Here is a 15,521-nt window from a genome sequence, read left to right as displayed (position 1 = left end):
TTGGTGGCTGCACTATGGGAGCGGAGACCAATTTCTGCTTCCGCACATCAAATGCGTCTTTACAATCTGGTCAAATTCAAATTCTTTATCCTTTTGTAATAGACTGTAAAGTGGTCGCGCGACTTTCGAGAAATCTTTCATGAATCGTCTGTAAAATCCTGCATGACCAAGAAACGAACAAACTTTTCTCACTGATGAGGGGTAAGGTAACGAGTTAATAATATCCGTTTTTGCCTTATCGACCTCAATTCCTTTCGAGGAAACAATATGACCCAAAATTAATCATTTATCATCCATGAAATGGTATTTCTCATAATTTAAAACAAGATTAAATTCTAGGCATCTTTGTAATATTTTAGCAAGATTATTGAGACATTCGTTAAAAGACCGTATACCGTGAAGTCATCCATAAAGACTTCAATGATTTTCTCGACGTAATCGGAGAATATGCTCACCATGCATCTTTGGAAGGTGGCCGGAGCATTGCAGAGTCCAAATAACATCTGTCTATATACAAATGTTCCGAAGGGACACGTGAAAGTAATTTTGTCTTGATCTTCCGGAGCCACTGGAATCTGGAAAAATCCTGAGTACCCATCGAGACAACAATAATGGGACTTACCGGCTAATCGCTCGAGCATTTGATCAATGAAGGGGAGTGGAAAATGGTCTTTTCAGGTAGCTGCATTCAACTTTCTATAATCGATGCAAACCCTCCATCCATTCTGGACTCGTGTAGGGACCAGCTCACCTAACGGGTTTTTCACCACTGTCACGCTAGTTTTCTTGGGCACGACATGAACCGAGCTAACCCAATCACTGTCAGAAATTGGGTATATCATTTTAGCATCTAACAATTTCTGGACCTCCTTCTTTACTACCTCCATCATGGGTGGATTGAGGTGCCTTTGAGCATCTCTCTTTGGTTTCGTGTTGCTTTCGATGGAAATTTTATGCATATAAGTGGATGGACTTAGCCCTTTTATGTTGGCTATCGTCCAACCAATAGCTTCCTTATAATCTCTCAAAACTCAAACTAGACTTTCCTCCTCGTTTTTGGTTAACTTGTTTGACACTATCACCGGTAAGGTGTCTTTCTCTCCCAAAAAGACGTACTTAAGGTGGGCCAGTAATGCTTTAAGCTCCAAGGTCGATGGATGCAAAACCAAGGGCAACATTTTAGTTTAGGAAGGTAATAGTTCAAATTGGTTACCTCGGTTTGTCAACAAAGGTCGCGTATCCAAGTGATTGACAACTTCTTGCAACGGATCTTCAATGACTGCGAATTCTTCGAGATGATGTAAAACATCCATGTCAATGTTTCTGTAAAGGACAGTTTTCAACTCATCAAAGTCATGATATTCGAAATAAGATTGAGTTAAACAATCTAAAATATCGATGCTAGAAATATTTAATAGCGAGTTAGGATGTCCCATGGCCTCGTAAACATTGAATTTCACGATTTCGCCATCAAACTCCATGGTCAGTGTCCCACTTCGAACATCTATTTTTACGCTTGCGGTACTTAGGAACGGCCTTCCAAGCAAAATGTCAGACGAATTAGTTGAATTATCATCTTCCATATTAATAATGTAGAAATCTGCGGGGAAAACTAATTCGTTAACTTTAACAAGGACGTCTTCAAGCATCCCTTCGGGATAGACGACTGACCTGTCCGCCAACTAGATTATTACTCCTGTCTCTTTTAAAGGAATCGTGTTAATCAGCTTATAAATAGAATAAGACATAACATTAATGGAAGCCTCTAAATCACACATGGCTCTCTTAATGCCTATATTACCTATCTCATAGGAAATAGCAAACATACCTTGGTCCTTGTATTTGGGAGGAACTTTCTTTTGCAGTACTGTTGAGACATTTTCTCCTACATTTACTCTTTCGTTACCTATTAACCTTCTCTTGCTAGTACACAATTCCTTGAGGAATTTTGCATAACAAGGGATTTGTTTGATAGCGTCGAGTAAAGGGATATTTACCTCCACCTTCCTGAATGTCTTGAGGATTTCTTTTTCCTCTTTCTCTTTCTTATCCCTTGCTAGCCTCCTTGGAAAAGGAGGTGGCATCACAACTGGTCTCTGAATTTCTGATTCTGGCCTAGCTGTTGGATCAGAAATCTGCTTTTCTCGTTCCTTGTCTTGCCCATGACTTTTGGCTGGAATTATTTCCAGAACCTTCCCGTTACGCAGAGTTATTGCACTGGCATTCTGCCGAGGGTTCGGCTTTGTCTGGGAAGGTAATTTTCCTTAAGAATCTAAGCGGTTAACTACCATCGAAAGTTTACTAGCTTGATTAGTTAACTCTTGTATTGATGCGTCTGTCCTCTGTTGATATTTTGCAGCATCGGCGGCAAGTCTTTCCAAAACAGCTTCTAAAGATGTATTCGACTTGTGTTGTTGTTGTGGTGGTTGTAGAGGTCTCGGTTGGTAAGATGGATTATATCAGGGATTAACTCTGTAATTCAGGTTGGGATGATCCTTTCACCCGGGATTGTAGGTGTTGGAGAAAGGATCATAGCATCTTTGCGGAGGTCTCTAAAAACTTCCGACAGTATCAACATGTGCCGTTGAATTGTCATTAAGGATTGGGCACAAATCCGTCGGGTGTTCAGATGTAGTACAAATTCCACATAGTTGGGTCAGACTCTTCTTTTCTGTAAGCAAAGATTGAATAACATTCGTAAGCTTATCCAATTTATCTTCTAAAGATGAAACGTTTACCCCATTAACCCGTGTTGGTTCCGAATTCGGCCGATACTGTTGAGAATTTGCCTCCATGGTGGATATTAGTTCTCTTGCCATTTGAGGGGTCATATTGACAAGCGCTCTTCCACTAGCAGCGTCAATCATCTTTATTTCTATAGGGAGCAAACCCTCGTAGAAATATTGAAGAAGTGATTGTTCGGTCAACCCATGTTGAGGATAACTTGCACACAGTTTTTTGTATCGCTCCCAATAGTCGTAGAGCGATTCACTTTCCATTTGGCGAATTTCCACTATGTCCCTCCTAAGCTCAGCTGCTCATGACGCTGGGAAGAATCTGTCAAGAAATACATGAGATAAGTCATCCCAAGTTGTGATAGAATCGATGGGTAAGTAAAATAACCATTCTTTTGCTATATCAACTAAAGAAAAAAGAAAGGCCTGAAGTTTGATTTCATCTTCGGGTACTCCCTGGGGTTTCATGCTTGAGCAGACCATGTGGAATTCTCTCAAGTGAGTATGTGGATTTTCGTTCTTCAAGCCTCAAAAAGTGGGCAAAAGGTGAATCAATCCCGACTTTAATTCGAATGGGGTTCCTCCGGTTGGATAGTTAATGCATAACGGTGTTTGCTCGTTGGGAGCAGCGGCTAGTTGACGAATGGTTCGGTTTTCCATCCTTTCTAGTTCACCGAGGTTACCTTTTGTTTCAAAGAGTGGTTCGGTCTCAGGTTCAACCTCTTCGACTCGTTTCCCACGTCGAATTACCTCTGCACGAATTACTTCGCTCAACTTTTCAACGTCAGATTCTAGGATCCCTTGTCCTAGCTCAACTCCTGCTTTACTTGCACGTTTAAGAGCTTCTGTCTCTTTTCATATTGCTCGTGCTGATCTCTCGATCTCTGGGTCGTATTTGAGATCTCCTGATGAAGATCTGGTCATGAAGACGATTTAAACAATTGTAAGTGTTGCCAGTCCCTGGCAACGGCGCCAAAACTGATGGCTGTCGATTCCACCAATATAAACCTACACCTAATTTGCAAATTAAAGCAGTATAGGGAGTAAGGTCGATCCCACAGAGACTGGTTTACTGAAAATTGTTTATCTCTTGACCAGATTTATGTCTGGGTAGTTGTCGTGCCCGCGATGTTTGGGGGGATAAAATATGAAACCTGAAATAAACACAAAAAAAAGAGTAAAAAGTAAAAGATGAAATAATAAAAAAAAAACAACGAAGTAATCTGAAGAAAAATCAATTAAACTTAGCTCAGCCTTAAGCACAGGTTTTTTCGTCTTTGACCAGATCCTCAAAATTAGATGAACTCCTCTTTTCTGATAAGCTAGTTATAGCTACCAAGGACGCCTCGGAAACCAACTCTTCCTTGCGTAAATTAGTTATGGAACGTCCTATAACTAACCCTTACCGATCGAATAACATACAAAACGTTCGTGATTTAGAACTCTGGTAGTTTTGCGTTCTAGAAGAGCCTAGCTCGAACCAATGCCCTCGAACGTTGGGACATTTAAATCTAGTTACTACTTCCCTTGACAGAACCAAATAGTAATCCCCACTTGGCACGCCAATGTGTTCACGGAAGACCAATTAGACAATCAATCCTTTCGGAATTCCAACTGTACGTCTAGCCACACTAACTCAAACGATGTCTTTTTGGACTTAGTGTTGTCTTGACTTTGTGAGTTGACGAAATCATACTCTTAATCCGGAGAAATAATAAATATCAAAAGTTGGGAGTTAAATAGCTCGGGTTCGTAACTCACGGGTTTTTTGACGGGGTTAACACCGGCTTAAAGTTGAAAGGGGTTTTGTGTGGCATGAATTTAATCATGCTTGAAGGTTGTGGATTGTGATTTGGTCTTGTGTGAAGGATGATGGAATTTTGGAAAAGAAAGGGGACTTGGAGAGGAATTGAACCAATTTTGGAAAAGGAACAAAAATTGGAGACAAAACTACAAAATGCAACGTCAAATTGAAGAGAAAAGAAATGATATTCCAACTCCAAATTGGAAAAGGGAATACAAGAGAGAGAGAGTAATTCTATTCCTAATAGAAGAAGGAATACAAATTAAGAGATGATTTTCCTAAGAACTAAAAGCCCCTATTTATATTCATAGGATTTACTAAAAATAAGCTAAAGCTAAATTAATAAAATAAATAATAAAAATAAAAATAAATAATAAAACTAAATAAAATAAAATAATATCTTCTATTTTTAGATTTTTACAAAGTCAAAATTGATGTTAAATCCTTGGCCTTCCCATCTTTATAATTTAGTCCCAACTCAACGATTTGTCTTTCAATTTGGTCTATTTTTGCTCGTTTTTTACCAATTGCATCCCTGACAAGATTAAATCATAAAAAAACACCAATTAAGCAGGGATTAATTCAAAAATAAACCAATTTAGACACAAGAATTATGTAAATTAATGTGTTTATCACACTCGAACCAACAGGCTCACTCTGATATGAATTTACAGGCAATTAAATATAAATCCACCGAACAACGATAGGGCTTAATTCCAAAAATAATAAAATTTGTCAAGGTTAAGTCTTGAACCCAAGACCTCACACACACCTAGAACATTTAACCACTGAGGTAGATACAAATTTGTGTCAGATTATTACAGAAACAGAAATATATTATTTGGGGCATTACAAATATTGTATAGATTTTAAGTCCCTTAAGACTCTCATATTGTAGATAGGCACTAATCTCAGCCATTGATGTAATTTAATTTATACTGTTGGATCTAGGGGAGCTCAATTATAAATAGAGGTCTTCCCCCTCATTTGTAATCACATCATGCATTGTATTTCATTCAAAGTTATTGGATATATTTGAAAGTATTTATTCAAACACTTGGTAAGATATGATTTTCTTGTGGCTTTTCTGTTCAATTTAAGCTCCTTAGTCTTTTGAGTTTGCTTTCGCTTTATTCCAATACCTTAGAGAATTTCCTTTGAAAAATCTTATTTTTGAGAGATAAGCTGACTTAGGTGGATTTGAAGCAAAGGAATTGCCTAAGGTTGCGTGGATTGCCAAACTAAAGTTCTAGCCCCATGATAGTAAGAGGTAGATTGCATTTTACCCTCTCTACTTAAAAAATGGGCAAATTAACCCATGTATGTTAAAAAAAGTGCAAATTGGACATTTCATTGAAAATTCTATCCATATATGTTGTTAATTGATGATTTGGCTTTCTTCAATTTTTTTTATATAAGTGGCCTGGAAATATATGATTAGTAGGATTAGGTAAAAGTACTATGGAGGTCCTTGTATTAGGAGTTGGGTTGCAGTTTACCCCTTCTACTCAAAAAATGGGCAAATTTGTCCTTATACGTCAGATCAAATAGCAAACTGGTCTTTATCTTAAAAGTTCCAGCTTAAATATTGATATAGCTGATGAAGTAACCAGACACTAATATGTGATATGTCATGTTCACCTCATGCTAATGTGACAATATCTTAAAATATAAAAAAATATAAAAAATGCAATTATTTAAAACCACATTTAGAATGAATATGTACAAATGTTTATCTTGATTTATTTCATCCTGGACATGGTTTTTCAAAAATTATAAAAACTATAGAATATTTAAATATTATTAAGAATTATAAAAATTCCAAAATTATTAAAATTAACAAATTATTAAAAAGAGTCTAGAATGATCTTGGAGAATAGTTGTCCAAGCTCAAATGAACTTAGAGAATCATTTGTCTAGATTCACTCTAAAGTGGTTTCTTAAATAATTATAGTTAAAATGGTTTAAATTATTGAGAATTATAAATAATTATAAATAATTTTAAAATTTTAAAAATTATATACACATATATCATGTTTGAAGATTTCAAATATACCTATACATGTATCTTCTTAAATGAGTTGATATTTTTAGTTAATTAAGTTGAAGTCCAATTTTATTAATTTCTTACAATTTTTAATAAAATTTAAATATTTTTCAATAATTTGTATAATTTTATCATTTTTAAGAAATAAATCCAAAATAAACCTAGGTAAATGGTTGTCTAAGCTCATTTGAACTAGGAGAAATGATTGTCAAAGTTCATTTTGAACTTTGTTTTTAATAATTTATAAATAATTTATTTTTAAAAAAGTAATTCCTTATGAATTTTAATAACTTAAAATAATTTTCTATGATTGTTTGATAATTATCTAAAAAAACCGTGTCCAAGATGAACATGGACAATAATTTGTCTAGGTTCATTCAGTATGTTATTTTTTAAATAATTATTTAAAATTATTTATTTTTTATTTTAAATATTTTTTGATGTGGCAAAATGTGCCACATCAACATGAGGTACAAGTGACATACTACATGTTGCTATCTAGTTGCTTTGTCGTTACGTCATCACTTAAAAGTGGAAATTGATGAAATATTTAAGAGAATGACCAATTTGTTTAGTATCTAATGTATATGAACAGATCTGCTCATTTTTTTTTAGTAGAGAGGACAAAATGCAATTCAACTTCTAATATAGGGTCCTCCATGGTACTTTTACCTAATCCTACTCATCATTTAATTCTAAGTCACTGACATAAAAAAATTTAGAAAAATTCAAATCATCACTTTAACAATGTATATGTAAGGAATTCTAAATAGAAGGGTCAATTTGCACTTTTTTTTTCTAGTGTACAATGGCTAAGTTGGCCAGGTTTTAGTAAAGGGGGCAAAATGTAATTCACCTCCTAGTGTAAGGGCCTCTGTAATACTTTTATCTCTAAGATCCTGTATTTCTCATACGTTTAAAATTTTTTTCTTTTTCTTTTTATTTTGAGAAATTTAGTCCTCCTATTTTTTATCTAAAAATATAAGTCAATTTGTTAATACCGTTAATTTATTTGTTAAATTTAGGTCCATTATAACTTTAATTTTTGTTATATGGTTATCAAACAAATATTTTTCTATTTCAAAATGTCACACCAATGAATTTAAGATAACTTTAGTAGTGTTAACAACTATACTAAATTTTCTTAAATCTAAAAAATAGAGTGACTAAATTCTTAAAAATAAAAGTAATATGATAATTAAATTCTAAAGGTAAGAAAAATAAGTGGATTTGGAGCATATTTTAAACCTACGCTTAATTTAGGTATTTAGTGCATCTATGTAAATCATCCTATTATTATTAGCACTTTTAAAGAATTTTTTTTTGACTGATGTGAAATTCTTTTTATAAAATAATAAATCATTACCTTAAAAAGCATGAGATTCACCTATAAAAGTTTAAATAATAAATTAATAAAAATAATTATTTTGATAAAAGTATTTTTATTTTTATACAACCGCTAAACTCAAATAAACCATCCAAACTTTTAAATTGGACACTACACAACTTTTAAATTGATGCAATAGGAACGATGTCACTTGAATTAATACATTATAATTATAATTTTTAATGATTTAAGTTAAAAATAATAATGATAATATTATAATTAAATTATGTGAAATTAAAATATAAAATTTAAATTAAAAATAACGATATTATCAAAATTTGTGGCATTATTCTTTTGGAGTTTGAAAATTGTGTTAAAAATGTCAAACAAGTCTTTCATATAGTTGGCAAAGGTAGAGGCTTTAGATTTTGAATGGCATAAAAGTTATTTTAGTTTTTCATTTTTTAGTTTTTAAATTTGTACTATTTATTAAATCACCTTAAAATAAATATAATAGTTGACATTTGTTAACTTTGTTGACGTGTGACATACACTTGAATTGCTATATGAGCAATTAATTTTTAAAGTTTAAAATTCAAAAAAAAATATTTAAATTTTTTTGAAAGTATTAAAAAGTATAAAAATATTTTATAATTTTTAAAAATTAATTAATTACTAACGTGGCATACATGTGGACTGCGGCGTGGATGCCACATAAGCACACTTAATAAATGTTAATTTTTCAATCTATTTTGGGGAGTTTGACAAACAATACAAGTTCAAGGGCTAAGATAACCAAAAAATTAAATGGAGGATTAAAAATGAATTTTTTTTTAAAGATTGAAGGCCAAGTAAGTCATCATACCAATTATTTATCACTATATTATTGGCTAGTTGATGTAAGGATGGCAATGGAGTGGAGCGGGGACAAATATTTCTAAATACACTACCGCTCCACAATTGGTACGCTCTACTCCACCACTCGCCCGCTCCACTATGAATGTATAATCTTGAGAAAATTACTATCATATACATGGATGTTGGATCTATCCATCTTTGTCCTACCTCACTCCGCATCAATTTAAAATTTACTATTTACTTTTAATATTTTTAATATTTTTAAAATCAAGTAAATATTTAAACATAATTCTTTAAAAAATATTTAAACATAAAATACATGGTTTTTTTTCTATATTGCGTTATTACATTTTTATCCTTTTAATAGTTTATATATACAAATATAAAATGATAATTTTACTTAGTGGAGTGGGTCGAGTGAAAAAAACAATTACTATAACTACTCAATACTTACTATCCAAAAAGAAAACATTCACCCCTCTCCTCATTTACTTTTTAAATAAAAAAATTCACTCCAAATCAAAATTCATTGAATAATTGAATTTTGTCATCCCTAAATCAACCACTACTTTTATCGTATATCTTTTCTGAAAACATGACTCCTTTCATTGTTAATCATTGAATTAAACAAAATCGAATGTATAATGTTTTTAGTTTTATACTAAATTTGTTCTATACTTGTATTAATCTCTTGCTTATTCAATTAGTTAGTGAAATTAATCAATTATTTATTTATAAATTTATACTATTAATAAAATCTCTAATTTAATTGGTGTCACAGATTAATCGGGTACTAACTCGGTTAAAAAATTATGGAAATGTTCTTCCATAATTAAAATGAGTCATATTATTCAAGGGCGTTTTAATTTTTTCATTTTAACAAAAACCAAGAAAAATATGCATAGAGTGGTATTTCAACTAAATTAGTAAAATCTTAAGTTTACCACTCAACTAAAGCATTATTTTGATTTTTAATACATTTTTAATATGCATAATTTATTATCTTCCCCAATTGTATATCTATACTATTAATAAAGTTGATGATTGAGTTAGTGTCAACCTCAACCGGTCACTAACTCAGTTAAAAAGTTAAGAGAATATCCTTTAATAATTAAAATAAGTAATATTATTCAAGGGTATTTTAGTCTTTTCACTTTAAAAAACTAATAAAAATATGCATATAATGAAATTTTAAATCATACCAATTGCATTAGTAAAACCGTTAATTTACCACTTAGCTAAAGTTTTATTTTAATATTTTAATATATTTTTATTTTATTATGTAGATTTTATGCATCAGTTGTGTATATTAATAATGTATTTGATTGAGTAGATGTCACAAATTAACTCGAAATAAACTTAAGATTGATGACAATACCATAATAAACAATTTAGTCTAATTTTTCATTTTAATAAAGTACATATTTCATGTGTTATTATTAATTAGTTTTAAATAATACGTTTGATTATTTATTGTATATTATTTTTTAAAAAACATTCATAGTTTAAATTTATAATTTTCAATAAAATTTGAATATATTTAAATATTAAATTATGATGGAAGCTGAAGTTGAGTTTGAATAAATAAAATCATTTAATGAAGTGGAACATAGATTGTTGGATTGTATTTCGAGTGAAGCTATATTAATATTCCATTGAGTTTAAGTCAAATTTTAAATAGCGAAATCTGAATTAAGAACTTAAATTCCTCACTATTTAAGCTCGCATCGACTTCGTTATAGCCCTAATCTATGATATTTTAAGAAAAAATGCAAATTCTTAAAACAATTTCCAATATATCATGAAAATGTTTAAAATGAACCAACTCTCAACAGCGTATGGCGATTATATATATATATATATATATATTATTCTTTTGAGAGCACACGTATCCTTTTTCAGTGCCCAATGTCCGGCCTCCAATTTTATCGTCTGTGGTCCTTAAATTTAATCAGAAATACATGAGTTTGGTGACCTAAAATAAAAATTATAAAACAAACAAACAAATATCTATAAAATAGTATTAGAGAGAGACATTTGGATGGCCCATTTTCTACAATAATGAATGGCAATAATAAACAGCAATTTGGTATTAAATAAGAGTGATTGGTAGTAGTAAAATTATTATTTATTGATAAAGATCCTGTTACATCCAATAGTACAAAGTTATATGCTTTTTATTTAAATTTTTTATATATAATAGGAATAAATAAATTTTATCATTTTCAGTATCTATATAATTTTCGTTTAAAAATAATTAACGAAGTTTTAATACTGTTGATAAAAATTAAAATTTTAAATTATTGAGTAATGAGATTTGAGTCTCATTATAAAGAATTGATATATGCAGGTCTCCAATTCTACTTTATGTTAGTGCAAATCTCCAGTAAGGAAAATCTCAAACACACGAACAAAATTCGAATAAAAAATGAAGAAATAAGATAAGACTCCAATGCAAATATCAAGCCACTATCTTTAAGGTTATATTCGCCCCCACCTATCTTCAGTGTGCAAAAGATTTTTAAACAAATTAATCTCGAGGATACAATGAAGTTGATGGCTATTTGTATTTTGCACTGACGAAAATAGTCCACTGAACACTGAGCAATGTATAACAAGAAACTCAATTTCTACAAAAGATTTTTGCAATAATACTTTATAGAATAATCTAATAATATTAGAAAATGGAGGAAGAAAAGAAAAACTTTTAAAATTTGTTAGTGTGTTTTCCAAATGAAATGACATTCCTATTTATAGAAATTTTCATGTCTCTTTATAGAGACATCTTTCAATAAAAAATTTTCGAATAATAATGTCTTTAAAAGTACATATAGTTATTCATTTAATATTATAACTATTCAAATAATATTATCTGAATAGTTATAATTTTATTAAAAATTAAGTGATATGACTCTTGAACAATAATAAAAAAAATTAAACTCTTAATTAATTATGTCATTTCATTTATAAATATTAAAACACTATAAATATTTAAAAATATTTCAAAGAGTTTATATGATTATGATGTGTGGATTTTTCCCGTTATACATCAGTAGTTAGTTATATATTTCTGGTTTGGTGGCAAGGATCCATCATTGACCAGACAGGTGACAAAGATTTGATAATTGAGTACAAAAAACCTTTATGGGGACGTATTAATTTTTTGTAAAATGTAAAATGAACTTTTTTGCTTGATAGATAAGATAATGTTATGTCAAATAATAGAGATGGTATATACTTAATTACTTTTATTAAATATATTATCTTTGAATATGACAGAAATATTTTTGTAAATATTATATTAATACACAAATTAGTTAAATTAATTGATAGATACCAAAAATAATATATTTTAACCTCATTTTTAATGTATTTTTGGGTGATTATTTGATGTTAATAGTAAATTTTATGCTCCTAATCCTTTAAATTCATGTTTTTATACTTAGGAGAGCATTTGGGAGCAAAATGAGAGAAAAACGAGCAAAAGTCGAAAAATTGGAGCGAGTTACAAGAACCACACGAGTTGAACCATTCCATATAGTCGTATGAGACACGGGCTACCACACGGCCATGTCACAGGCCGTGTCAATTTCACGAATATTACTCCAAACAGTGAAAAAACGCGATTTTTAATATTTTTCAGGCATTCTAAGACTTATATATGACAAAAATAAAATGATAGGAGAGAGCCGTCATAGAATATTCAAGAAAACAACTCGAAAAACACCATTGAAGCCGATTCTGAAGCAAATTTCCATCAAGATTGAAGACTTTAAGAGATTATCATGAGTTTCTTTATTTCTTTTAGTTATACTGCCTTTTGGATGTTTTTATTTGCAAATACAAACTAATTTTCTAAATACCCAAGGAGATGAACCCTAAGATGAATTTTGTCATTTGATTTTTATTTTATGCAATAAAGACTTAGATCTTATTCTCAATTATGCGTGTTTAATTCTTGGTTTGATATTCCTAGATTATTAATCCATGTTTGATGTGCTTAAATCAGAGGAGGAATGACCCTGTTTAAGAGTAGATCTAGCGTAATTGAATATAGTTGCATGCAATCCTAAAAATAGGACGACATAAATCTATCAGATTAGAGTCAAATCTAAAGGAGAATCCATAGATCGAGTTAATGCAATAATAGGGTTTTAATTAGAAAGAAATTTCAATTAATCAAGTTAGAGTCAGTTGCTCTTATTCGTGAAGAGGGATATTAGCATAATTTAGTTATTTCTCCGGATTAAGATACTAAGTGAAGAAATTGAATAATTTAGATTGATAATGATAGATGAAATCTAAGTGAAGTCTTTCATGGGTATTGTTTTGCTTCTTGGTTGGTTACTCGATGAAATCTGTGCTCACCATAGCTATACTATTAATTAATAGGTGCACTTACCTTAATAAGAGTTTTAATTGGTTTACGACTGCGTCAAGTTTTTAGCGCTGTTGTCAGGGACTAAAATATTAGAATAACTTTATTTCTATTAATTTAGACATTTTTTATTTTTATTTTAATATTTTTATTTTTAATTTAATTTTTACATTCTAATTTTTCGTTTGTTCGATTCTGACAGGTTTTTTTGCTTTATAACTAAAGGAAACTCGTTGGAACCGTTAGTGTTTGATAGCGAAATTGAAAAAACTGCTTGCAAAAATCATAGGGAGGTTAGAGAAGCAAAGAAAGGTCAACAGATTTTAATAGACGATCAAGGGGAAAAGGACATTACTATGGAGATGGAAAATAATTAGTAGCCTCTTGCATCTTCTACTCCTTGTACTATGTTTGATTATGCTAAGCCTACTCTGATTGGGGCAGAATCGAGTATCGTCAAGCTGACTATTTCTGCAAACAATTTTGAGCTGAAGCCGAACACAATTCAGATGGTACAACAATATGTCTAGTTTGATGGGTTACAAAATGAAGATCAAAATGCTCATTTGGCTAACTTTCTAGAGATTTGCAATACATTCAAGATTAATGGCATTACTGATGATGCCATACGCTTACGATTGTTTTCATTCTCTTTGAAGAGCAAGGTAAAATAGTTGGTTGGATTCACTTCCACGAGATTCTATCACGACTTGGGATTAGATGACGGAGAAGTTTCTATTGAAGTACTTCCCATCAGCTAAAATAGTTAAGTTAAGAAACAACATCTCTTCTTTTTCACAATTTGATATGGAGACATTATACGATGCATGAGAGAGATTTAAGGATCTCCCACCAGCTAAAATAATTAAGTTGAGAAACAACATCTCTTCTTTTTCTCAAATTGATATGGAGACATTATATGATACATGAGAGAGATTTAAGGATCTCTCACCAACTAAAATAGTTAAGTTGAGAAACAACATCTCTTCTTTTTCTCAATTTGATATGGAGACATTATGATGCATGAGAGAAATTTAAGGATCTTTTGAGAATGTGTTCTCATCATGGGTTACCTTTGTGGTTAACAGTTTAAATCTCTCGACTAGGCAACTAATTAATGCAACAGTTGGCAGAACATTGAATAATAATAACCTAAGGCAGCTCAAGAGTTTATTGAGGAGATGACACTGAATAACTATTAGTGGAAGTCATGAAAATGAAACCAATTAAAGCAATCAGTGTTTTTAATATTGATGTCATTTCTATGTTAACAAATCAGGTTGAAGCTTTTTGTAAGAAATTGATGGTTTGAATTTTTCTAAGCAGGTGAATTTGATAGTGCAATGTGATGTGAACGGAGCGAGGATGATTAGTTCAGAATATTTACCCATTGGTTCTAACATGGAGCATGAGCAATTCAACTTTATGGTTAACAATTCTAGACCTCAAAATAACCTCTATAGCAATAACTATAATCCAGGATGGAGGAATCATCCAAATTTCTCTTAGGGTGGTCAAGGTAATCAAATGTCATAACCTTCTGGGTTTATAGTAACCTTATCAGCAAGAAAAGAAATCGAACCTTTAGGAGATGTGTAACACCCCAAACCCGACCTAGATGCTATGGTCAAATCTCAGGAATTACATTAACAACATTCGAAAATCATTTACTTGTTAAAGATAACTAGGTTCCAATTATTTTTATGAAAACTTTAAAATTTAAATATTGAGTGATTTTATTTATGTAAAATTCTTATTAAAACATGATTTTTTGAAAAAGACAATATTTTGTCGTAATGTCATTTTAAGTTATTTAAAACAAGGTATTTGCATTTCAATTATTTCTAAAACTGGTCTTGGGTAAAAATCTTTCGCAGCAGACTTTCAAAAACACTTAGAAAAATAATAAGTTATAATTTTGTTTAAAACCAAGAAAAATCATAAATAATTTGGATAAACCCAATAATGTAAAATATTGGAAATCTCATCAGTTTGCATGCATGCATGATAGTTTTAAAGTTGTAAAATAAAGTAACACCCAAATAAAATCTCCAACGCCGAAAGTCCAAAAATAACATCCAAGTAATTTATTAACTTATTATTATAAAAAAAACCATCAAAGAGGCTCCACTGAATGTTGTATCCAAGTCCTAAGTCTGAGTATTACCTGAAAGGTTATGAAACTAAAATAGTGAGCTTTTATAGCCCAATGTGAGTCAACTCAACAATTAAATATCAATATCAAAGTAAACAATTCAATTTATGCACATGATCATGGCAATGTGATTTTTATAAAACAGTTATGTAGATTTATTTAAAACATCCTACCTATCATTGCTACACTCCACAATCAAGTTCCCTAGGACTCATTC

At 31.0% G+C, this 15,521-nt stretch overlaps 1 non-coding gene across 1 annotated transcript; it reads right to left on the bottom strand.

Moving 5' to 3' along the window:
* Positions 1-14,115: 14,115 nt before the first annotated feature.
* LOC128287660 (small nucleolar RNA R71) lies at positions 14,116-14,220 on the bottom strand. Its single transcript, XR_008278360.1, has one exon. It is a non-coding gene; the product is annotated as a small nucleolar RNA R71 (small nucleolar RNA).
* Between the last annotated feature and the right edge of the window lie 1,301 nt (positions 14,221-15,521).

This window comes from Gossypium arboreum, chromosome 13, assembly GCF_025698485.1.
Source record: "Gossypium arboreum isolate Shixiya-1 chromosome 13, ASM2569848v2, whole genome shotgun sequence".
NCBI lineage: Eukaryota > Viridiplantae > Streptophyta > Magnoliopsida > Malvales > Malvaceae > Gossypium > Gossypium arboreum.
Note: the sequence above shows the minus strand (reverse complement) of the source record. Positions and strands in the feature narration are given on the sequence as shown.